The sequence below is a fragment of the Panthera pardus genome, unplaced genomic scaffold (assembly GCF_024362965.1).
Source record: "Panthera pardus isolate Hobbes unplaced genomic scaffold, ASM2436296v1 HiC_scaffold_13, whole genome shotgun sequence".
In the NCBI taxonomy this organism is placed as follows: Eukaryota; Metazoa; Chordata; class Mammalia; order Carnivora; family Felidae; genus Panthera; species Panthera pardus.
This window is the reverse complement of record NW_026526688.1, coordinates 134,167,501-134,193,044: the sequence shown is the minus strand read 5'-3', so window position 1 is coordinate 134,193,044 and position 25,544 is coordinate 134,167,501. Positions and strand designations below refer to the sequence as shown.

The window sequence follows — 25,544 nt, the reverse complement described above, 5'->3', positions numbered from 1 at the left end:
CGTTAAAAGCATATAGCATAATTCCATTTAGCCATTTATAAATTACAATATGTATAAATGTTCACAATACATTGTCAAGTGGAAAAATATAACAAAAATGGGTTACAATATGACCCCAATCTTTTTTAAAAAATAGATATGAGTATAGTCTTATAGAGACAGAAATGTGCACATATTTAATTTTTGTGCTTTTATATGTTTTTCAGTTTTACAGTGAAGACTGCATCTTTTTAATTAAAAATACTACTACAGTGTATAGTAAAATAACAGATATAAAGCTTTCTTCAGTTTCTTTTTTAACTGAAAGAAAACATAACAAATATCTAAGCAACTTCTTTTCATAGATAAGAAACTTAAGACCTAATAATAAATGGTTAGGAAATCTTCCAAATTCATACATCATCAGTGAGGCAATAAGGACTCAAATTCAAATGTGATAAATGTTATGTAGTAAACACAGATTAAATTTCTAAAAACACTGACCAGCAAACATTTTAAATATATTAGAAATGGCCTCTCAGGAATTGTTTTCTAATTCTACCTAAAATTCATGTATCTGGGGCCCAAACCTAAACACAAGTATTTCACTTAATTTTCTAAAATATCCTGTACAGAATTACATTAACACAGAGAAAAAGGATTTTTTCATCATCCTTTTCATTTGGAAAATTATTGCTTAAATTGGTTCTAACAGTTTTAACAGGCACCACCAGTTTAGATCTCACTATCAATCACAAAAAGCATTTTATCCAGGTGAAGTATATAAACCACTACCTTTGCCTAGTTACATCTTTTTCTTCAACATTCCTCAAGACATTTTGCTATTCAAATATCAAGAGGTATAAAACTCAGCTCTTCAGTTACTTCATGAAACCCTATGTACCTACCACCACCACACCTATAATTCTACTCACACAATACTCAGCCTCTAACATCCTCATGCTCCACACATCTGTAATAATTTCTAGGTTTGTATATGAATTACACATGATCTTCTCTAAATAGGAGCCAGAAAGGAAAGATGACATTGTTTTCCTCACCGATTCTACATTAATAAGATAATATTTGTAAAGCATATAGTGCCTTTTACATAATAAGCACCAAATGTATGTTTCTTATATATACAATGTGATAGATAGATAGATAGATAGATAGATAAATAGATAGATAACATTTCACATCACAGATGATAAATACATAAAGACTACAAGTCCCAAAAAGTAAAAACAGCAATAGTGATACACACTAAAGCATTTGGGTGTGGTCAGAATTCCCTATAATATGTAAAAACATTTTTAATATTAACCTTATTTCAAGAAGAAAATTCAAATTCCCATCACCTGGACTAAATGAAAAATATCCATGTATTTAGTATCCACTGTATGTCAGGTAGCTATACTGGACAGTCATGTACAATACCGAAGAATTCAAAAATAGAAGGTGAAAATCAGTGCCTTTATGGAATTTCCATAAAATTAAAATATTTGCATATACACGGGTTTATTTTTAAATCCTCAAAGTTAAAAATTTACCATCAAAGTAACTTTTAAATTTTTCTAAGGATTGACTTTTTAAAATATATTTATTTTAACACAGATGGACATAATAATATGCCTTAAGCAAGAAAAAAAAGAAAGAAACCTTTGGGCAATTAAGTCAAAAGGCAAAATGAAATCTTAATTCCACTAAACAAGTAGCATTAATGCTTTAATTATGTATCCCCACAATAACCAGGCCAATAGAGGCTATTCATTAGGTGAAATGTCAACTTGAATCCTGGAGAGGTGCTGAACTTACACAAACAACTTGGTCCCTTAAGTGATGTGGAAAAATCTAACAACGTAATGAGAAGAATAAATTCAGAGGTCACTCTATCTTCCAGTCACTTAGCAACTAAATTGGAGTGAAGAGGGCAAGAGGGAAATGATTTCTAAAAATAATTAACCATAAACTCTGAAGTAGAGATAAGTAAAAAAGAGGATGAAAATGGAAGCAGCTTTTTCCATGGTTTCAAGCCAGCTCTTTTTGTAGGGACATATTTATCACCACCCAAAGACCCAAATGCAAGGTCTGTTGCCCTTCCTTTCTGTCTATACATCTCTCTGTCCCTTCCACTTCCCCCTCTTTCTACTGCTACCTAGAGCCTTTCTCATGGCCTCCCTCATGGTTTCTTTCCACCATGGGGGAAAGATTTATCTGACTAGCCCCTTCTGCAGATATAATTAGCATACATCTATCTTGCACAGTCAACTCTTTAAACTCTAAAGTACAAACTTCAGAAAACACAAATGCAAACAGATACTCATCTCATTTAGCAGCATAAAGTTTTGTTTGTTTTTAATTTAGTCAAAACTTCACAGAATGAAGAAATAAAAAGAGGGTATTTGGGATATTGCCAATACAAACTCATAGCACAACCCAATGCTTCAAGCAGAAAAAAGCAGGCCATAAATTCACATAAAATCAAATGTTCTCTTATTCTTTTAGCCTTAGTGCAACAGATAATATTTTTAAACCTTTTTTTAATGTTTATTTATTTTTGAGAGAGACAGAGACAAGTGCAAGTGGGGAAGGGGCAGAGAGAGAGAGAAACATAGAATCTGTAGCAGGCTCCAGGGGCCATCAGCACAGAGCTTGACATGGGGCTCAAACCCACTAACCACAAGATCATGATCTGAGTTTAAGTCAGACACTCAACTGACTGAGCCACCCAGGCACCCCAGTGCAATGGATATTTTAAAAGAACATTTCCTGGGGTGCCAGGAGTAATATGATTTCAAAAGAATTTAAGAATCATGAATCATGTCCATCTTTTTTCAACAGTGGTAACAGAGCCTTTACATTTTTAAAAAATGTATATTTATTTATTTTGAGAGAGGGGAGAGAATGTGAGTGCATGAGAGCAGGGGAAGGGCAGAGGGAGAGGGAGAGAGAAAATCCCAAGCAGGCTCCATGCTGCCAGCACAGAGCCTATTGTGGGCTCAAATTCATGAACTGTGAGATCATGACCTGAGCCAGAATCAAGAGTTGGACACTTAGCCAACTGAGCCACCCAGGCACCCCAGAACCTTTACATTTTGATAAGTAGGCCACAGGTAGGAAAGAAGGGCAATGATGTGAAGAGTTTTCCTTAAAAGCAAAAGAAATATTTTGTTTTCCCCCTTTACATATATTTATTGTATAATTAACTGGTTGGTATTTAGAAGGATATATATATATAGATATATATAGATATATATACACACACACACATATATATATAGAACTCCACCTGCATTTAAAGTTGGAAAAGCTAGTTCAAATTGTATGAGTATTTCTTAACAACAAACACAATGTTTTTGGTTTCTTCTAGTGATATACTCAGCCTAATATATTTGTAATGGCATTTGTATCTAGAATTTTAGCATTTGGATCAGGGCAAACATCTCTGTTTATTAATTTCTGTCCTAATCTCTAGGCCCTCTATAACCTTTAAATATGTTCAGTAGACTCAGTTGTGTCTTAATTATCTCACAACATAGGGAAATTTTGAAGGAACAAATTGAATATTGCCAAAGATGAACATTTTTATTTTTTGTATCACTCTCCTCTCCAATGAACATGTTTTGGAAGCTCTCCCTTTCCTTGAATTGAAGGCTGACTTCAGCTATCCCAGCTGGGACAGAGCCTGCTGAGTAGAAAAGAATTGGGAAATGTCAATCAGCTTTGACAGTCAGGATTTAAACTCCAAGGAAAAGTACAGAAATGTAAAAAATCCAGTTCGGATCCAGAAAGCATTTACAGGTTAGGATCAAACTAAACAGGAAGAGTATGAAGAATTTCTCAATCCTGAGAAATTGTGTTGAGAAAATGCCATTCAGCATGTCACTGCCTTTTACAGGTCAGTGGTTTGACAGAAACAGTTCAAAATGTAGGAGGAAAAAGCCATATTGGATGGCTACTCTGCTAGTATATCTTTTACAGTAAACAAGACAGTATAGAAATTATAGTGACCAAACATATTTATAGATAATAAAACAGGCACATTTCTCATTTACAGTGGCTTCTGTGTCACAATGCTGGATTCCCCCTTCAGGACTGAGCCACTCATTTCTCCAGCTGCTGGGAGTTTTGTCTGCTGACCGCACACAGCGGAGTCTCTTCCCAGGAATGGCCCACTGCTAAAGGGAGCTTCTCTACCCAAAGTTATCCCTCTTTCCCAGTGAATGTGGGGTACCAGCCCCCAAGTCCCTAACACACTTTGTCTTAACTGAAGGCATCTCTGTAGGGTCACTCCCAACTTCACAGCTCCCCATGGGAAATGCATTGTAGTTTGGCTTCACCTTCTGCCCATGCTGCTGTTCCTACCTCCTTACACGTGTTTTTCTAAAAACACTCTCCAAAGCATCACTCTAGCTCAGAATATGTTGCCCGGGAAATCCATCCTAGAAAAGTTGATACCAGGAATAGTACTGGGAAGCCCACTTTAAGATGGAATTTGGATCTGGATAACCTGTCTGGTAAGGATGATCCCATCACAAGGAATAAGGCCTAGTATGCACTAGTGGAACAACTGCTGTAACTTTGACAATCAATGACCTGAAATGCAGTGCACCAACAGGTGCAATATCTTAGATACCTGAGAAGTTGAAGAGACATCATAACTGAAAATACTGTGAAGGCATGCCAAAGGGGCACAGAGCCAATCTGAAAGAGTCACCAATGGCCAAATGTGGAACCATTTAAGCAACAATATAAAAAATGTAGTATTGAATTATATTCCAAAATACAAAATAAATACACATGAGTCCATAATTGACATAAATTAATTATTAAGTAAATAAATTAATGGGGGAGAAGAGACAAGTCTCTCTACAGAAGTGTTCCAAATAACTTATGTTGATATCCACCCCCTCCAGGAGGAGAAACTTAATTTCTACCTTACTATCTCACCTCCTGATTCCCCAGGGTGAACTTCCTTACGGATTTATATCCAGAGTATAGAAGGGGGGAAAAGTGATATTAGAATGGAGAAACCTGGCCAATACTACCTCAAAGAGGTGATCAAGGCTAAATTATCAATGATAAGTCATGTTGAATTCATGAACCCTTTATATGATATGATGAGAATGGCACTTAACTTTGTGGTATCCTCCAAAAAAAAAAAAACCTGCGAACCCTGTCTAACCATAAAAGAAGCAGTGGACAAACCCAAATCAAAAGACTTCTGAAAACAATAACAACAACAACAACAACAACAACAACAACAGAACTTGACCAGTGTGCCTCAAAAATATCAAGCACTGAGGGCAAGGAAAGTCTAAGAAACTAGTCACAGACCAGGGAAGCTAGGGAGATATTGAAGTAATACATAGTGCTAGGTCAGCCAGAGAACTGCTTGGTAGCAATGAATAATGGGAGTAGGCAGCGGTAGCAGGTGTCTAGAAGCATCAGAGTGCAGAATCATTCCATTCTTTAGGCTCTTACCTATGCCTTAACCCTTGGTTCTGGACTGGTCTTCCAGCCATCCAGAAAGATCTGTGAACCCTTTTACGGAATCCCTTTCTGTTTAACCTAACAAAGGCAAAAAATAGATCTTTGCAGAGTAGAGATTAAACAAAAACCACATAGTACCTGGAGAAGGTCCACTTAGAACCAATACCGAAACTTTCCCCCAGTAAATTGCTAAAGATTAGCACTAGTTCCTTAATGGGGAAAAACTGGAAATTAATACTGGAACCCATTACTCCCTCATTATTCAATTATGTATTGATCTCATTAGGGAAATTGGCTTGATGTTTTCAATGAATTCTGTCATCCTCTTCATAACATTCTGAGTTAAAGAAAACTTCTAGGTATTCTTTCACATGTAGATATCTGGACTAGATAATTAAAATCAATATTATGTTATTTAGGTGGATAAACCTAGAAAAGTATAGGAGAGAATATTCTTTACCTCCCCTGAGAAGATTTTAAATTCAATATAGATAGTCCTCCTTGCTAAGAGCTATTAGACTAAGTTACAAATATATGGAAATTTTCAGCTGCAAAGTGCAAAAAAGTAAAATTGCCCTAGAAATGCATTTTATCACAGAACCAATAGTCAAAGACAACATTAGCCTGAGTTCCCAAAGCATATCTAACATATTCCCAGCCTGTTTATTTTAAACCACATTTAATCACTTTTCAATTTTGCTTTCTGTTTGTTAAAATCTGTATGTCAACGAATTTGCTTTGGAAAATAAAATATAGTTCCAACTAAATTTCAAATAACCTCTACTAGCATAAATATTATTTCAACTTTGAAATACTTTAAAAATCAAATGGATTAAGTATTCCCAAATGTGGGGAAAAACACATAAGCAAACACACTTTTTAAGCAAACCAAGTGTATAAATAAATTTCACATCATTGACTAATCATAAGATAATTTCCATTAATGAAATAGCTTAATTGATATTTCATGTTATTTGACTATAGATATAGGCAATTGTTTGAAAACCACAGTTCTACAGCCATACCACCCTGAACACACCCAATCTCATCTGAAAATGAGCAGTACACACACATGGGTATTTGTATGTATGTATAAGTGCATATATGTTACTAAATTAGAGGTGTTGGTCCATAGGCCCACAGCCCCTACCGTCTAAGCCATGCTTTGTATCTTTTGAGCCACACTTAACCCCTTCACAACTGATTAGACTATGCTAACCTAGTTGATCTGGCTTTTCTTGGGAATTTAAATTAGAAAATTAAGAGACTATAAATTATATGAAGGAATAAGTTGTGTTTCAAAATGAGGCTATGGAAGTGAAAATTGAGCCACATGTTACTACAATGATACATTTAAGTCATCACTAAAATTTAATAAACATTAAAATTTTTTGAACACTTATGTGCCCAGAACTATGCTAAATGCTTTACATGCATTATCTCATTTAATCTTCACAATAATCTTATGAGATGGATACTACTCCTGTTAACCACACTTTATAGATAAGGAAATTGAGTTACAGAAGGGTGAGTAACTTGCCCAAAGTCCAACCCTGGCAATCTGAATCCATACTTCTTATTCTTATTCACTCACAGTATTTTCAGTAATATTTTTTTTAAAAAAAGGAAACTAAGAGGAACTATAAGAAGATGATGTAGTTCCCTGAAAAAGAAAGAGAATCTAAAATAAGAATCTTACATATCCAGTTCCCTTGAAAACTAACTATAATATACAACCTGCTATTGGGCTCATATGAGATTTCTATATAATTAAAATCAAATGTACCAAATAAACATAATTAATTTGTGTACTTGCATAAGCTTAACAAATCGCTTTATGTGTTATTCCTTCTAAAGTTTCCAGTGGATTGCTGTTTCTAATTACTTGTCTTAATATATTTAAATTTAAACAAACAACATGGTACTCTGAGGAACATCAAAATTCTGAAATTGAAATTAGGCTTATAACTTAACAAAATTATAATTAGCTATTTTTAATATCAAAGAGGCAAAAAGTACTTGTCAAAGAACCCAATTACAAGTATTCATTCAGTAGCTAGTATTACATTGTTCAGACATTGTGAGGGTATAGCAATGAGTGAAACAAAAAAAGAATGCTTTACCACATTTAATTTACATTCTATTCATATCAGACCATTTTAAAAATAACTTAAGTGTTGTATAGTGAAAGATTCATGCCATTAGGCAACTTCTAGGAGAATGATGCCAAAGCACAACTTAAAACTGCAAGGCCAGAACTGACCAACCTCAAACCACATAACTGAAAAAGAGGCCACTCTTAGGAGAACTCTTATTAAATCAGCCTACTGGTTGAGCTTTACATTTGATCTTTTAAATAAATATTTACATATTGTGGCCACAGAGAAGTCATAAATTGTAATGACTGTCCAAATAAGAAGTTTATTTGCTCATGCTCATTATTTTTTTCTTTTATATATTTTTTTAATTTTTTTTTTTTTTTTAGGGAAAGAGTGTGTGCACACACATGCATGCACACAAGTGGGAGAGAGCAGAGGGAGGGGAAGAGAGAGACTCTTAAGCAGGCTCCATGCCTAGCACAGAGCCCAACACAGGGCTCGATCTCACAAACCAGAAGATCACAATCTGAGCCAAAATAAAGAGTAGAATGCTTAACCAACTGAGCCATCCAGGAACCCCACCCCTGCCCATTCTAGTTGACTAACTTCCTACATGAATTCTGTATGACAACACAATAAAATTCAGATGGAATTCATGATGCTGAACTAGACTCATAGAACAGTAATTAAAGCATGCAATGCCAATAATTGACTCAGTAAATCAGTATTATAGTAAACCTTTATATCATATTATATAATTTGAGAATAAGAGAGCAGGAAAGGTTATCTTGGGCATGGTTTTTAACACATATAATAGGATTATTTACATAAAAATAATATACCCAACATTTCCTATCAACAGACATACTTCAAACAGCAAAATAGGCTACTCAGAAATGTACATGCAGATCTTTACTACCCTCATGTTATATAGAGTCTAATTTCATTCTTGATGTTTGACAGCTGACAACTTTCCAGCTCTCCTCTTTTCCCATCACCTCCCCCACTTCTGTCTGGGCAAGTTGTTTAAGAAAGCTCAGATGCTCCCTTTTTTGGTGACATCAGGAAGTTCAAACCAGTCAAGTCCTGAGCACTGCACACAGAAACCCTCATCTCAGCCCCACCCCTAATCAGAGTAAAATCCCAACCCAGTCTCCTTTCCCTGTTTTCTCAAACCCATTTTTGACCCTGCTTAGGAACATGTCTGCTCTCCCCCCAGAAAGTCTCATTATATGAGTAATTAGACTTTTCACAGTCTTGGTGCATGTATAGTATCATTATTCTCAAAATCTAAAGCAAATTTTGGGTGGGAGACCCATCTCTCCTCTGCAAGGTGACCATAACAATGGGCAAAGCATGCATGTCTAGATGATAATTGCCATTGCTGGGGGTCTTTCTACTCTTGCTTTGGCTTGCTAATGGACTCTTCTGCCTGCCGAAGAGCATGCACTTTGAGCTGCTGCCTAGCTTGTGCTTTGAGCTATGCTACTTTGTGCTACATTTGCTGAGTTCTACTGAGCTTCTGTTAGGATTTAACTGACCTAGGTAGGACATTTCACTATTTGGCATCTAGGGACTAGAGTATGGGATTGGGGCCTTCCTTAAAGTGGCCCTGGATCATGTGTCTTGGCCAAGACCTATCTGTGTATCTCAGATTAAAACTTGTGTCTTGATTCCAACATATACCACCACTGATGCTAGGCTCGGGATGTATGTTTCACCCAGGAATTGGCCCTTTCTTCAGAGTGCTTAGGAGAAAGACGGAAATCCTGTGTAACATATAGTCTCATTGGGTGGTCTTTTGTGTGGACCTGCTTAGGAACATGCCCTGCTCTCCCCAGAAAGCCTCACTATGTGAGTAATAAGTCTTTTCATACACGCTTGGTGCAGAATGACATCATAGTCTCAACATCTGAAATAAATTTTGAGTAGGGGTCCATTCTTCCTCTGCAAAGTGAGCATAACACTCCTCCACATTAATGACTTAAATATGCCACAGTTTTTTTTTTTTAGGTCTTGTTTTAGCTATAGCTTAGTTGCCTTATATATATCCAAAATTCCATATGTAAGAGAGTTAGATCTCTACCTCGATTCTGATGACCCAAGGGTATGAACAAATGAAAACAGCCCAAAGTTTTCATGTAATAAACATTTATTGATATACAACAGGCCTGAAATTCTGCTACACATTGAGGATATAGTGGGGTTTTCAGTCTAATGGTAAGAACAAAGATTAATCAATATCATTTCAAGAAATGTCAATTTTCAACTGTGACAACTTCCAGAGAAAGAAAGTATATGATTCTATGCTGGCCCATCTATTATAATAGGATCAATCCTGGTCAGTTAAAAATATTAAGGAAGTGATATATGGGCTGAAAGCTGAAGAATGAGTAGAAGTAGATAGATAAAAAAAGAAGTGTAGAGAATGTCAGACAGAAGGACTAACATTGGCAAAAACACAGTGTTGGAGGGAACATAGAGAAATGTGAGTGACTGAAAGTCAGAGCAAGCATTATGGATGAAGGGGTTCAGAATAAGCATCATATTATCAGACTTGTGCATGAAAATGATCAGTCTGGGAATGCCTGGGTCACTCAATCGCTTAAGCCTCCGACTTTGGCTCAAGTCATGATATTGTGGTTCTTGAGTTTGAGCCCCATGTCAGGCTATGTGCTGACAGCTCAGAGAATGGACCTTGCTTTGGATCCTGTGTCTCCCTCTCTCTCTGACACTCCTCCAACTGCACTCTGTCTCTCTCAAAAAATAAATAAATAAATAAATAAACATTAAAAACATTAAAATGATCAGTCTGGGTAAATATAAAGAATGATTTGAAGAAGACAGAGTAGTTGAAAATCAAATATCAATAACCCAAAATCAGCCCTATTAATTTAAATCATGAACATATGTATTTCTTCCCTTTCTTTATCTCCGAAATGTTTTTAAATTTTTTTTTAACGTTTATTTATTTTTGAGACAGAGAGAGACAGAGCATGAACGGGGGAGGATCAGAGAGAGGGAGACACAGAATCTGAAACAGGCGCCAGGCTCTGAGCTGTCAGCATAGAGCCCAACGCAGGGCTGGAACTCACAGACGGTGAAATCATGACCTGAGCCGAAGTCAGCCGCTTAACCAACTGAGCCACCCAGGCGCCCCTATATCCGAAATTTAAGAGAACATAGTCACTGCATAGGACTATATATACCTCAGTTTGTGTTTTCTTCCAAGTTCGAGATATAAAGTAAGAGAACCTTACCTTTGAAATAGAAGTTAAATAAAAATTACCAAAAATGAATGAGATTCACCATTGATCGGAATAACATCTTAAATACAATTTCTCTATTGCAATGAAAATCAATCCTCATTTACTTCACAGTAATCTAAAACTTATAGACACCAGATGTTTGGTTGGCCTAAAGAAACTTTGAAGTTAACGTCTCCCAATTAGTGTATAAATTCAACTACTAAAGCACATTAATACCCTAGGGGGAAAAAAAGTTTTAATACCCAAACAAGAATCTAAATAGTTTAATATATTTGGTTTCTGTGTAGTAAAAAAGTTAATAGCAGGCCTGAGACTGCTATCCTTCAAAAGGCCTGCTTGAAATTACAGCCACTGACTAAAGTCTGGAAACTTGGATTGGAGGGATGCTTCTGCCATTGCCAGAATTGATTGGAATGTCAAAACTGTATGTGCAAGCAATGTGGTTTATGCTGAACACCTGCTCACCTTATGAGACTCTCAAATTTTGGTATGTGCCCGACAAAGGGGACAACATGACTAGCCCCCAATAAATATCTTAGGCTCTGAGTCCCAACTGAGCTTCCCTGGTAGCCATATTGTCACAATTTGTTGCTGGAGAAATTACACATGTTCTGTGATACTCTACTGGGAGAGGACTCTTGGAAGCTTGAGCATGGTTTCCTTCAGACGTCACCCTGTATGTTTTTTTTTTTCCTTTTGCTAATTGTACTTTGCATCCTTTCACCTTAAATTTTTTTTTAATGTTTATTTTTGAGAGAGACAGAGTGCAAGCAGGGGAGGGGCAGAGACAGACAGACAGACAGACTGACAGAATCTGAAGCAGGCTCCAGGCTCTGAGCTGTCAGCACAGAGCCCAATGAGAGCCTTGAACTCATGAACCATGAGATCATGTCCTGAGCCAAAGTCAGACATTTAACTAACTCACTGAGCCACTCAGGCACCCCGCATCCTTTCACTTTAGTAAATCCTAGCTGTATGTGGAACTATATTCTGAGTCCTGTGAGTTCTCCTATGAATCTCAAAATTTGGCAGTGGTCTTTGGAACCCTGACACAGTTGTCATATTTTATCAGGAAGTAAAAGGAGAGTTAATATATCATTTATTCCTATTTTAAAATTCTTACACTTAATAATTACTAATAAAATATTAACACATAGGAGCGCCTGGGTGGCTCGGTCAGTTAAATGTCTGACTCTTGATTTCAGCTCAGGTTATGATCTCGCAGTTTGTGGGTTCGAGCCCCACATCAGGTTCTGCGCTGACAGCGCAGAGACTGCTTGGATCCATTCTCTATCTCTCTGTCTGTCTGTCTCTCTCCCTCTCCCCCTCTCTCTTTGTCCCTCCCCTTCTTGTGCTCTATCTCTCTAAAAAATAAACTTTAAAAATATATGTTAACACATATTATTTACCTGGTCACATTTCATAGGAAATATTTCCAGATGACACTGTATTCTTGGTGCCCACTGATACAAGATTTATTGTTAGGTTTCTCTCCTATATATTCTCTGTAAATGTATCCCTGGATATATAACCCAATAAATATATAGTTATAAGTATAGATAGTGATAAGATATCTTAACACATATGCATATGCATTTCAAAAGAGAAAGTGGAAACAGAAGCTTCTATCAATAGATTTCTCTGAGAGTACACCAAGAGAAGCCTTTTAATTATGACAGCATACAGGGTAATGCAAATGGTACATGTATCACACTAATTAAATATGGAATTTCATTTTTTAAAAGTTAAAAATCTAGCTCTCAGCATGTGCTCATATACGTGATTCTCATTGAGGTGAGCTTGGCAGGCATGACTTTATAAAAAATGGAATCTAAGAGTGTGAGGAATTCACATGATAAATAAGAAACAAGCTTCTGTTTTATCACCTGGGTGTCTAAATATCCAATACTTATTTTCTTTCCACTTTCCACTTTACCAGACTTTTAGTGGACAGTTATATTTCAAGATCATAGTGCATTTTGGAATTATTGTATGCAAATATAATGAAAGAAATGTAATTAGTTTAAAAAAATAGAAGAAAAACAGCATATTATTAGTGACAGGTTAAAAGATCATTGTTTAATAGTCATAATTACAGTACATTATCCAGAGTTTTAAGATTATTTTGAAATTCTTTTATAGGACACAAGCTAGTATAGTAAAGAACATCAAACCTTAAATATATTTTCCTCTAAGATTTTAAATCAACACTGTGAATTGTGTATTATTTCAATCAGTTTCTGAATGAGCTACCCAACTATGTAAGAATCTAGGAGGAAGCCATCACTAACTTCTCCTCAAGAGTTTCAAAGATAGTTTCAGAAAATATGAAATGACAGATGTGCTTGGAACTTAATTTTCTATTCTATGTTAGGACAATATGCTGAAGAATTCTGTGTTCTCTGTTACAAGTATGACTGAAGACCATTTCCATAGTGAGAATGAATTTCTTAAGAGTCTGATATGGCTGTCCCTAAATATTTACCAATATCATTTCAAATTATTAAGTTTTGCACATGAGAAATATACATTCCCAAAGCATTGTAAATCCAATTTACCTGGCTTCACTTGGAAGCATGTTTTCAATGGCTTTGGTGAATTGTTTTCCTTGATTTTTTTTTAAAAAAAGTCTTATATCTAATAATAATGTATTGTGAATGTCACAGTTTGTCTTCTGAGTAATGAAAACATAAAACCCCTAATGAACCAGAAATGAAAAGGGGGCATTCTCATAGTTACCCCCACATATTTGTTCTCCTGGGAGTGGCAAAAAATGTAAATATATACTTTGAATATTACAATTATTTGAAAAAAGACATATAGATAATACTACTATTCTCAGGTCTCTAGAATATTTTCTCATCTGTCAGCAAAATCAGTTACAAGGTAGAATCCGTCCCAAAAGACATTTAGACCAGCCTTGGGGATTATGTACAGCCAAACTAAAATTATTCAGAGATTCTCAAAGAATGGCATTATTATACAGGGAAAACAAACAAACAAAATATAAAATCCCTCAGCATAAATACAGAACCACTTGTGGGAAGAGCACAGTGGGACACTGGCTGCCTAACTTGCATACACTAGGTCCTACCACCCTATGCTCTGATGGAACTGCCCCTCTTAGTCACACTTGCCTCAGTCCCAGTGGATAGACCCCTCCCCCAAAAGACAGCACAAACCCCTGCCCACACCATGTCTCCTGACAGGAGAGTTTTGCAGAGCCTCAGTTTTGATGGAGGTGGTGACAGGTCTTATTTCACAAGCAGACCAGAGCACATCTAATTAAAACCCACCAAATTCAGGCCAGGGACCAGACACTGCTCACGGCAGGCAAGAAGAGTCTCTGCAGACAACCGGCCTAGAGAATAGAGCAGCCAAAACACAATAGTAGAGTGCACGCAGCACACACCAGAGACACTTCCTGAAGTGCCATGCTATGGGCACTACATAACCTCTTCTTCATAAGGCCATTACTTTTAGGAGCAGGAGATATAATTAGCTTTCTAACACAGAGAACAAAGCAGAATCTTAGACAAATGTGAAGATATAGGAATTTAACCCAAATGAAAGAGAAAGATAAGGCCATGGCCAGAGATCTAGGTGAAACAGATATAAGATATAAGTAACATGCTTGATGGAGAATTTAAAGCAACAATCATAAGGATATTCATTGGACTTGAGAAATGAATAGAAGACATCAGTGAGACACTTACCTCAGAGATAAAAGAGTTAACAAAGAATAAATCCAACCACAAAAGACTCTTAATAATAGAAAACAAACTGAGGGTTGATGGAGGGAGGGAGGTGGGAGATGGGCCAGATGGGTGATGGGTATTAAGGAGGGCACTTGTGATGAGCACTGGGTGTTGTATGTAAGTGATGATCACTGAATTCTACTCCTGAAACCAATAGTGCACTGTATGTTAACTAACTGAAATTTGAATTTAAAAAAGAATGAGAGATGAAAGTACAATAAACAAGATTAGAAACACGTTGATGCAATGAACACAAGGCTGGAAGAATCAGAGGAACAAATTAATGACCTAAAGGATAAAGTAATGGAAAAAAGTGAAGCTCAACCAAAGAAGGAAAGAAGAAATGAAAATAAACTTAAGAAACTCCGTCAAACATAATAACATTCATATTATAAGAGTCCCAGAAGTGTCAGACAAAAGAAGGCAGCATATTTATTTGAAAAAATAATAGCTGAAAAACCTCCCTAATCTGAGGAAGGAAAAAGACATCCAGATCCAAGAGGCACTCTCATCAAAATCAACAAAAGCAGGCTCACACCAAGACATATTGTAATTAAATTTGCAAATATAGTGACAAAGAAAAAAAATCTTAAAAGTAAAGTAGCAAGACAAAAGATGTCCTTAACTTATGAGGGAACATGCATAAGGCTAGCTGGAGATTTTTCAACAGAAACTTGGCAAGCCAGAGGGAGTGGCATATATTCAAAATGCTGAATGGAAAAAATCTGCAGCCAAGAATACTCTATCCAGCAAGGCTATCATTTAGAATAGAAGGAGAGATAGAGGTTCCCAGATAAAGGAGATCATGACACTAAACCAGCCCTGCAAGAAACAGTAAAAGGGACTCTGAGTGGTAAGGAGAGACCAAAAGTGGCAATATAAAGGCAGTTAACATAAAAGCAGTAAAAATTATTATTTCTGTAAAAATAAGTCAAGGAACTCACACCAAAAAAATGATATAAAAAATAATTATATATACCTAAAATGTGGGGAGGAGAGGAGAAAAAAATGGGTTCAAACTTAAATGACAATCAACTTAACATAGATTGCTATATGCAGAAGATAACCATATATCAAAAACCACTAATAAACATGCAAAGAATAAAGAGAAAGAAATCCAAATATATCACTAAAGAAAATCAGCAAAATATGAGAGAAAGACAAGAAAGGAGTAGAGAAAATCTCCAGAAAAAAAAAAAAAAACACAAACCGGTAATAAAATGGCAATAAATACACATTTATCAATAATTACTTTGAATGTAAATGGACTAAACACTCCAATCAAAAGACATAGAGTACCAGAATGAATAAAAAAAAACAACCCATCAATATTTGCCAATAAGAGACTCATTTTAGACTTAAAGACACCTGCAGATTGAAAGTGAGGGGATAGAGAAACATTTCCCATGCAAGTGGATGTCAAAATAAAGCTGGAGTCATAATACTTCTATTGAACAAAACAGACTTTAAAACAAAGACTGACAAGAGACAAAGAAGGACACTATAATAACAAAGGGGACAATAAAATAAGAAGACATAACAATTATAAATATTTATGCACCCAACATGAAACACTCAAATATATAAAACACTTAATAACAAACATAAAGGAACTAATGGATAATAACACAACAATAGTAGGGAACTTAACCATCCCACTTATATCAATAGACCATCTAAACAGAAGGTAAACAAGGAAACAATGGCTTTGAATGACAACACTAGACCAGACGGGCTTAACAGATATATTAGGAACATTCCATCTTAAAAAGCAGAATACACATTCTTTTCAAGTGTACAGCGAACAGTCTCCAAAATAGATCCCATATTAGGCCACAAAAGAGGCCTCAACAAATACAAAAAGACTGAAGTCATACCATGCATCTTTTATGATCACAACACTTTGAAACTAGAAGTCAACCACAAGAAAAAATCTGGAAAAAGCACAAATACATGGAGGCTAAACAGCATGCTACTTAACAATGAATGGGTCAACTAAAAAAATCAAAGAAGAAATTTTTTAAAAAAGCACATGGAAACAAAGGAAAAAGAAAATACAACAGTAAAAAATCTTTGGTATGCAAGCAAAAGTGGTCCTATGAAGAAAGTATATAGCAATACAGGCTTACCTCAAGAAGCAAGAAAAATCTCAAATAAACAACCTAAACTTACACTTAAAGGAGCTAGAAAAAGAACAGCAAATGAAGCCTAAAGTCAGCACAAGGAAGGAAAAAATAAAGATTCGAGAAGGAATAAATGATGTAAAACTAAAAACAAAACAAACAAACAAAAAATAAAACAAATCAATGAAACCAGGAACTTGTTCTTTGAAAAAAATCTATAAAATTGATAAACCTCTCACTAGAGGAGAAAGAAAAGAGAAATGACCCAAGTAAATAAAATTACAAATGAGAGAGGAGAAATACCAACCAACACCACAGAAATACAGCAATCATAACAGAATATTATAAAAAACTATATACGTCAATAAATTGGCATTAGAAGAAATGGATAAATTCTTAGGAGCATATAAATTACCAAAACTGAAACAGGAAGAAATAGAAAACTTGTACAGTTCAATAACCAGCAAAGAAACTGAATCAGTAATCAAAGAACAACAAACAAGCAAAAATCCAAGTCCAGAGGGCTTCACAGGCTGATCCTACCAAATAGTTAAATAAGAGTTAATACGTACTCCTCTCAAATTCCAAAAAATAGAAAATGAAGGAAAACTTCCAAATTCATTCTATGAGGATAGCATTACTCTGATACTAAAACCAGATGAAGACACCACTAAAAAAGAGAACTACAGATTAATATCCCTGATGAACATGGATGCAAAATTCTCAATAGAATATTAACAAACTGAATCCAACAATACATTTAAAAAATCATTCACCCAATCAAGTGGGATTTATTCCTGAATTGTAAAGGTGGTTCAATATTTGCAAATCAATCAACCTGATAAATCACATTAATAAAAGACAGGATAAAAATTATATAATCCTTTCAATAGATGCAGAAAAAGCATTTGGCAAAGTACATTGTCCATTCATGATAAATAAGAACCCTCAAAAAAGTAGAGTTAGAGGGAATATACCTCAACCTAACACAGGTCATATATGAAAAACCCACAGCTAATATCATCCTAAATAGGGAAAAACTGAGACCTTTTTCTTTATGGTCAGGAATAAGACAGAGATGTCCACTCTCACCACTTTTATTCAACATGGTACTGAAAGTCCTAGCCACAGCAATCAGACAACAAAAAGAAAAAGGCATTCAATTCAGCAAGAAGTAAAATTTTCACTATTTGTAGATGACATGATACTATATATAAAAAACCCTAAAGACTCGACCAAAAACTGCTAGAAATGATATGCTAATTCAGTGAAGTTGCAGAATACAAAATCAATGGGCACAAATCTGTTGCATGTCTATACATCAATAATGAAGCAGCAGGATGAGAAATTAATGAATCAACCCATTTACAATTGCACCCAAAAAAATAAGATACCTAGGAATAAACCTAACTGAAGAGGTGAAAGACCTGTACTCTGAAAACTATATAACATGGATGAAAGAAATTAAAGACGACCACAAAGAAATGTAAAGACATTCCATTATGGATTGGAAGAAAAAATATTGTTAAAATGTCTACGCTTCCCATAGCAATCTACAGATTTAACGCAATCCCTCTCAAAAATCCCTACAACAGCATTTTTCACAGAGCTAGAAAAAACAATCCTAAAATTTGCGTGGAACCACAAAAGACCCCAAAGAGACAAAGCAGTCATGAGAAAGAAAAGCAAATCTGGAGGCATCACTATTCTGGATTTAAGTTATATTACTAAGCTGTCGTGATCAAAACAGTGTCATACTGTCACAAAAATATACACACTGATCAACAGAACAGCATAGAAAATCCAGAAATGAACCCACAATTATATGGTCAATTAATCATTGACAAAGCAGGACAGAGTATCCAGTGGGGCGCGGGGGGGGGACAGTCTTGTCAAGAAATGGTGTTGAGAAAACTGGTCAGCTACATGCAAACTGAACCACTTTCTTACACCATACACAAAAATAAATTAAAAATAGATTAAAAACCTAAATGTGGGACTGAAACCATAAAAATCCTGGAGAAGAACACAGGTATCTTGACATCAGCCATAGCAACTTTTCCTAGATATATCATGTGATGCAAGGGAAACAAAATCAAAAATAAACTATAGAGACTACATCAAAATAACCCTATGCGCAGCAAAAGAAATAATCAACAAAACTAAAAAGGAATCTACAAAATGGGAAAAGACATTTGCAAATGATATATCCAATAAAGGGTTAGTTTACAAACTATATAAAGAATTTATAAAACCCAACACCCAAATACCAAATAATCCAACTAAAAATGCACAGAAGACATGAGTAGACATTTTTCAAAAGAAGACATACAGACAGCCAACAGACACATGATAAGATGCTCTATATCACTTATCATCAGGAAAATGCAAACCATAACTACAGTGAGATATCACCTCAAACCTGTCAAAATGGGTAATATCAACAACATAAGAAACAACAGGTGGTGATGGGGATGTGGAGAAAGGGGAACCCTCTTGCACTGTTAGTGGGAATGTAAACTGAGAGACAACAGTATGGACATTCCTCACAAAGTTAAAAATAGAACTATCTATCCAGCAACTGCACTACTATTTACCCAAAGAATATAAAAAAACTAATTCAAAGGGATACATGCACCCCATGTTTGGAGCAGCATTATCTACAATAGCCAAATTATGGAAACAACCCAAGTGTCTACTGATTGATGAATGGATAGAGAAGATGTGTGTATATCTATTACACAATGGAATATTACTTAGCCATAAAAAAGAATGAAATTTTGCCATTTGCAATGACATGGATGGAGCCAGAGTATAATGAGTCAGTCAGAGAAAGACAAATACCATATTATTTCACTCATATGTGGAATTTAAGAAACAAAACAGGTAGTGGCCTTATTCTCTGCCTTTCTCTTCTTGTATCTGAGGCTGCTCTGCTCTTATCAGCCCCTGGCCCACAGTCTCTTTGAGACCAAGCACCATGCCTTCAATTAAGTTGTAGAGTTCTGATGGAGAGATATTTGAAGTTGATGTTGAAACTGCCAAGCAGTCTGTGACTATCAAGACCATATTGGAAGATTTGGGAATGATGAAGGGAAGGATGACCCAGTTCCTCTACCAAATGTTAATGCAGCAATATTTTAAAGGGCCATTCAGTGGTGCACCCACCACAAGGATAACCCCCCTCCTCCTGAGGATGACAACAAAGAAAAGTGAAGAGATGATATCCCTGTTTGGGACCAGGAATTCCTAAAAGTTGACCAAGGAATACTTTTTGAACTTATTCTGGCTGTGAACTGCTTACACAGCAAAGGTTTGCTTGACATTACATGCAAGACTGTTGCCAATACGATTAAGAGGAAAACTCCTGAGAAGATTCCCAAGACCTCTAATATCAAAAATGACTTTACTGAAGAATAAGAAGCCCAGGTACACAAGAGAACCAGTGGTGTGAAGAGAAGTGAAACGTTATGCCTGACACTGTACCACTGTAAGGATTGTTCCAAATACTAGTTGCACTGCTCTCTTAAATGTCTGTTAACATTAGACAAACAGTAGACAAATACAGCAGCAAATCAGTTGTTTTACCAGAATGTTGTTCTCCTTGCATGTGGAGTTTGAGTACAGATTCCAAACTTATGGCTGAGTTTCTTCTGGTATGATCAAAAGTTTCTTTTTTCTTTGCTCTGAATAACTGACGTGTAGGTTCTCTATAAGAGAGATGGCATTTTGGGATTTCCATCTCTAAATATTTCTAAATCTTAGAAATCTCTCTAAAGCAATTTCTGCCTAGCTTATTTTTAGTTAACTTTAGTTTAATAACCTTTTAAAATTTGGCATTGTGAATAAAACAAGTTGCAAAAAGTTTTCTGAAAAAGAATTAAAATAAAAACAAAACAAACAGTCATAGGAGGGCAAAAGAGAGAAGCAAACCAAGAAACACACTCTTAACAACAGAGAACAAACTGATAGTTACCAGAGGGGAGATGGGTGGGGGGATGGGTTAAATAGGTGATGGATTAAGGAGGACATTTATTGTGATGAGCACTGGGTGTTATATGTAAGTATTGAATCACTAAATTGTACACCTGAAACTAATATTACACTGTATGTTAACTACCTGGAATCAAAATAAAAATTTAGAAAGAAAATGGAAAGACCATATGGCAGTAATATGGGGGGAGGGGGCATCAAGATGAATCTACATTATGCCAACACCTGAAAAAAGAAATCCTATTAATATTACATAGTCAATGTTTATCAAGCTTTGATTACATAGAGATAACTTTAAAAAACCATAAAAATCGAGGCTCTCCTTTTCTCCAGCATCTATCTCTAAGTATAAAAACTATTCATTTTATAGTAGGATAAATTGTTATGAAGGAAATTATTGACCTTTTTAATGGTCCACTAAAAATGCAGAAAAACAACTAGCTTTTAATTGTGTGCATAATTTAAAAATATAGAATATATAGGAAATCTTATTGCAGCTATTTCAGATTTTATTTTATGAAAAATCACATTCATAAAATACTTTCCAGATTAAAATTAAAATGGCATGTTAATAGAATAATTTTGACTTGTCAGAACTGAAAATCATCATTCATGGTTTGGAAAAAAATATTTCCTAGTTTTGATCTTTAAGTGATTATTAAAAAATTAAATTCATACAGTTTAATTGATTATAAATGTAGTTCCCATTGAGTATTCTGTTTCTTTTTGAGGGTTATTAATTTCATTTTTAAATGGGAGATTAAGCATGTGAATTGTCAGTACATGAATTCATATGATAATTTAAATTGTACCACTTTAAGAAAATAGCACATTACACATAGAGATTTGGCATATTATTTTCCAAAGAAATGTTCAAAGAGAATGCAAGGTCCCTATATATATCCACATAACCTACTGTTTGCTACTAATTTTTAAAATACACTATTACGCGTCACCTGGGTGGCTCAGTTGGCTAAGCTTCTGACTCTTGGTTTTGGCTCAGGTCATGATCTCACAGTTCGTGAGTTCGAGCCCCACATCAGGCTGTGTGCTGACAATGCAGAGCCTGCTTGGGATTCTCTTTCTCCCCTCTCTCTTTGTCCCTACCCCACTTATGCTCGCTCTCTCTCTCTCTCTCTCAAAATAAATAAACTTAAAAAAATTTTTTTAAGAAAATAAACTATCGCTACTAATTTAATCTCATAAATATATTTTTGAATATTCTGTTTGCATGTAAATGAGGAACCATGAGGACTACTGAAATTATTGATTATATCACTAACTTGCCTAATACTCAAATATATGAAAATTAATGTTAGCCCTGTTCTAAGAAAATTGTACTTACACAAGTTCATCTTGCTAATTTCCTTACTATAGCACTAATTTATAAGTTATTTCTTTAAAACCACCCTTGATTTATTCACCTTTATCTTTATGCAAATTAAATTTCAGCAAAATATTACTACTTCATTTTAATCCCAAAATATTGAATAACATCTGGTCAACATTTTTATCACTTATTGCTTCATTTTCAATTATAAAGTCTCTGTACTTTTAAATACTTAATCTACTTTCTGTTTTATTAATCACCTTTTTTATCTGCTCAGATAAGAATGGCAATTTAACAGCCCGGGAAAAGTTGTCTAAAAATCTACAACTGGGATAACTAGAAAAGGTACACTGAGGGAATATTAAAATTTTAGTTCCATTTAAAATTTCATCAGAGGGGCGCCTGGGTGGCTCAGTCGGTTGGGCGTCCGACTTCGGCTCAGGTCACGATCTCGCGGTCCGTGAGTTCGAGCCCCGCGTCGGGCTCTGTGCTGACAGCTCAGAGCCTGGAGCCTGTTTCAGATTCTATGTCTCCCTCTTCCTATGACCCTCCCCTGTTCATGCTCTCTCTCTCTGTCTCAAAAATAAATAAATGTTAAAAAAAAAATTAAAAAAAAAAATAAATAAATAAATTTCATCAGAAAAATATGAATTGATAAGGTTTAGAATCTTCACCCAAGATGCTAATAAGAAAGTCAAAATGCAAGGAGGTATATTTTTAATAGTCTAATGAATTATCCTGGTTTAAAAATGATTTCTATAGCATGTTTTATGATTATGATGTAGATATTTATGATGCATACATTATCATTGCCCCTAAAGAGCTTGTTATCAAATGTGTAGAAGTAAAGTTACCAGACAAAACACAAGCAATATTTGGGACATACTTATACTGAATAGTTATTTGTTCTTTATTTGAAATTCACACTTCACAGGGTATCCTGTATTTGTATTTGCTAAATCTGGGATTTTATGTAGAAGCATAATTATAGGAATACTAATTCATTTTTCCCTCACATTTGAATTGAAGAAACTCTTGATCTTTAAATGTTGCAAAAATATGTGTTCTTAGGACCAGCTACATAATCTGAGGAACTCTATGCCAAATGAAAATTTATAGCCTCTTTTTCAACAATTATTCTTTCAAGATGGCAATAGTAGGGTATTAAATCAAGTGCCCATGAAGCTAGCCCTGTTCTTAGAACCCCAGGCATTAGGATATATATGAACTAAGTGTCCTTACATTACAGAGAAACAAAAACTGGTTCATTTTTAACAGGAACAACAAATGTCCGTAAAGGACAACAAAGCAAATATTTTAGGCTTTGAAGGCCATATAGTTTCTGTCACAATATTAACTCTCCCATAAATAAACTGATGAGCATGGGTTTTGTTTCAATAAAACTTTACTTACAAAAACAGTTGGTGGACCAAAATTGTTGACCCTGTAGTTTGCTGACCCCTGGACTATGCTACAAACATAAGCAAAACTACCAGTTAGATTTGTTTAGATTCTAAATAGATATACCCACTAAGGCAAAAATTCATCTAGGGGATTGCAATCATTTCCCCAGGACATTATTTTTGCAAAGATATGTAACAGAATCTATTTTTTAATATATGTATCTTTAAATTAAATTCAGTCATCTAGCTCAACTAAACCACTGTCCCAATTTTCTAGGTCCATAAAAATATATATCAGGAATGACAAAGGAGAAACGTAATATATTTTTGCTTTCTCCTCCTCTTCTATTTAATTTTTATTTACTTTCCTATGCTTTTTTTGGAATAAAACTTTAGAGTCCAAGGAAAGAACATGAAGAAAAGCATGAAAATGACTGCATGGCCTATATTTACTGGAGTAAAGGCTGCATGCCAGGCCATGCTGATCTGAAGATGAGACTGTTCAGGTCTAGAAGCCTCAAAGACTTTCTTGGTGTTCCAAGAGTTTTCACATAGTGCAAGCCCCTTGGTAGTAAATAGATGAAGCAGTTATTATTTTCACTTTAAAGATAGGAAACTGAGACCCAAAGAGGATAAATGTCTTCCTAGAGTCAAATATCAGAAATAGAAGAGCGAGACTTATGTTCCAATCTTCTGAGCTTTTGGTATCACAGAAAGTACAGAAAGACTCCTGTTTTTGAGTAACTGATAGACAAATATGGACAAAGAATGAAACATAAAGACCCAATGAACAAAAACATACATTTGAATAATTTGGGTTATTCAGACATCCTTATACATAATCTAAGTACTCAGTGAAGTCAGAATAATTGATGGTTATGTAAGACTTAGTTACAGGAATAATTGGAAGTTATAGGGTGGAGAAAACTAGTTTTAAAACAGCCTAGTGAAAAATATAAATTTTCTGAGGGACTTCCACAAAGATTTGGCTGATTGGGTATGTCCCAGTCATTTTGGTGGTGAGTTTTCAAGCTAATCCTTTCCCTCTGAGTCTGAAAAGAAGTGAAAAGTTACTATCTTGTACAGTGGACTGGGAAGAGTTGTTTCTAATCCATTTGGTTTAAAACCTATCTGCAACAGGCTCCTTCCAGAGCAAAAACAGATTTTTCTGACCATTTCATTTTGACCTGACTTTCTTAACCCATCCATCTTAATGGCTGGAATAAAAAGAGATGCTTGGAACCCCAGAATATGATATTATGTCTCCCAAAGTGTGTGCCTTCCTTTTAAATTATGCATTCTCACCTAATACCACTTTTAAATATGACTTGGAGTGAAAGGAAAAGAAAAATACAGGATTATACATCTCTATTATACATTATACATCTCTATTATACATTATACATCTCTATTGTAGTGATAAGGAGAAGAAATGAATTACATTCTAGGGGCACCGGGGTAGTCAGTTGAGCAACCAACTCCTGATTTCGGCTCAGGTCATGATCCCAGAGTTGTGGGATTGAGCCTCACATTAGGCTCTGCACTGAGGGTGGAGCCTGTTCAAGAATCTCTCTCTCCCTCTGCCCCACTCCCCCACTCACACTCATTCATCTTTCTCTCTCTCTCTTAAAAATAAAATTAATGAATGTAAAGATTCTAATATGTAGGTTCAATAAGTAGTTTTATTTGCTCTCATCTTTTGAGTATAAGCAACAATACTCTTACAAAAATATATTTCAAAATTCAGAATAGATTATATTGAAAATTCTGAATTGAATTTGATATATATTATAATGTTACTTATAAAATATGAACAGTTTCTGTTTTAGATCCTTATTAAATATCTGGTTTTCACTTTAATTTCCTTTATTATACTTAGGTGCTTTTATCTAATCAATGAACATCTAGACTAATTCTTTGATAATAAACACATATAAAAATAAATGGCTGATATTCTGACAAATGTATTAACAAACAAAGAGAATTTGTTTTCTTTTCCACTCAACTAAACAATGAATCAACTTTTCCCATTCACCATTTCCAAATCACCACGATCAGTTTCCCTAATAATATGGATTTTTTATGTAAAGATCC

At 35.1% G+C, this 25,544-nt stretch overlaps 1 protein-coding gene and 1 pseudogene across 4 annotated transcripts in view; one reads left to right on the top strand and one right to left on the bottom strand.

The window, feature by feature from the left end:
* MAPK10 (mitogen-activated protein kinase 10) overlaps positions 1-25,544 on the bottom strand; it is a 310,548-nt gene that overhangs the window by 176,684 nt on the left and 108,320 nt on the right. The window lies entirely within an intron of this gene.
* On the top strand, positions 19,705-20,188 carry LOC109276334 (S-phase kinase-associated protein 1-like; annotated as a pseudogene).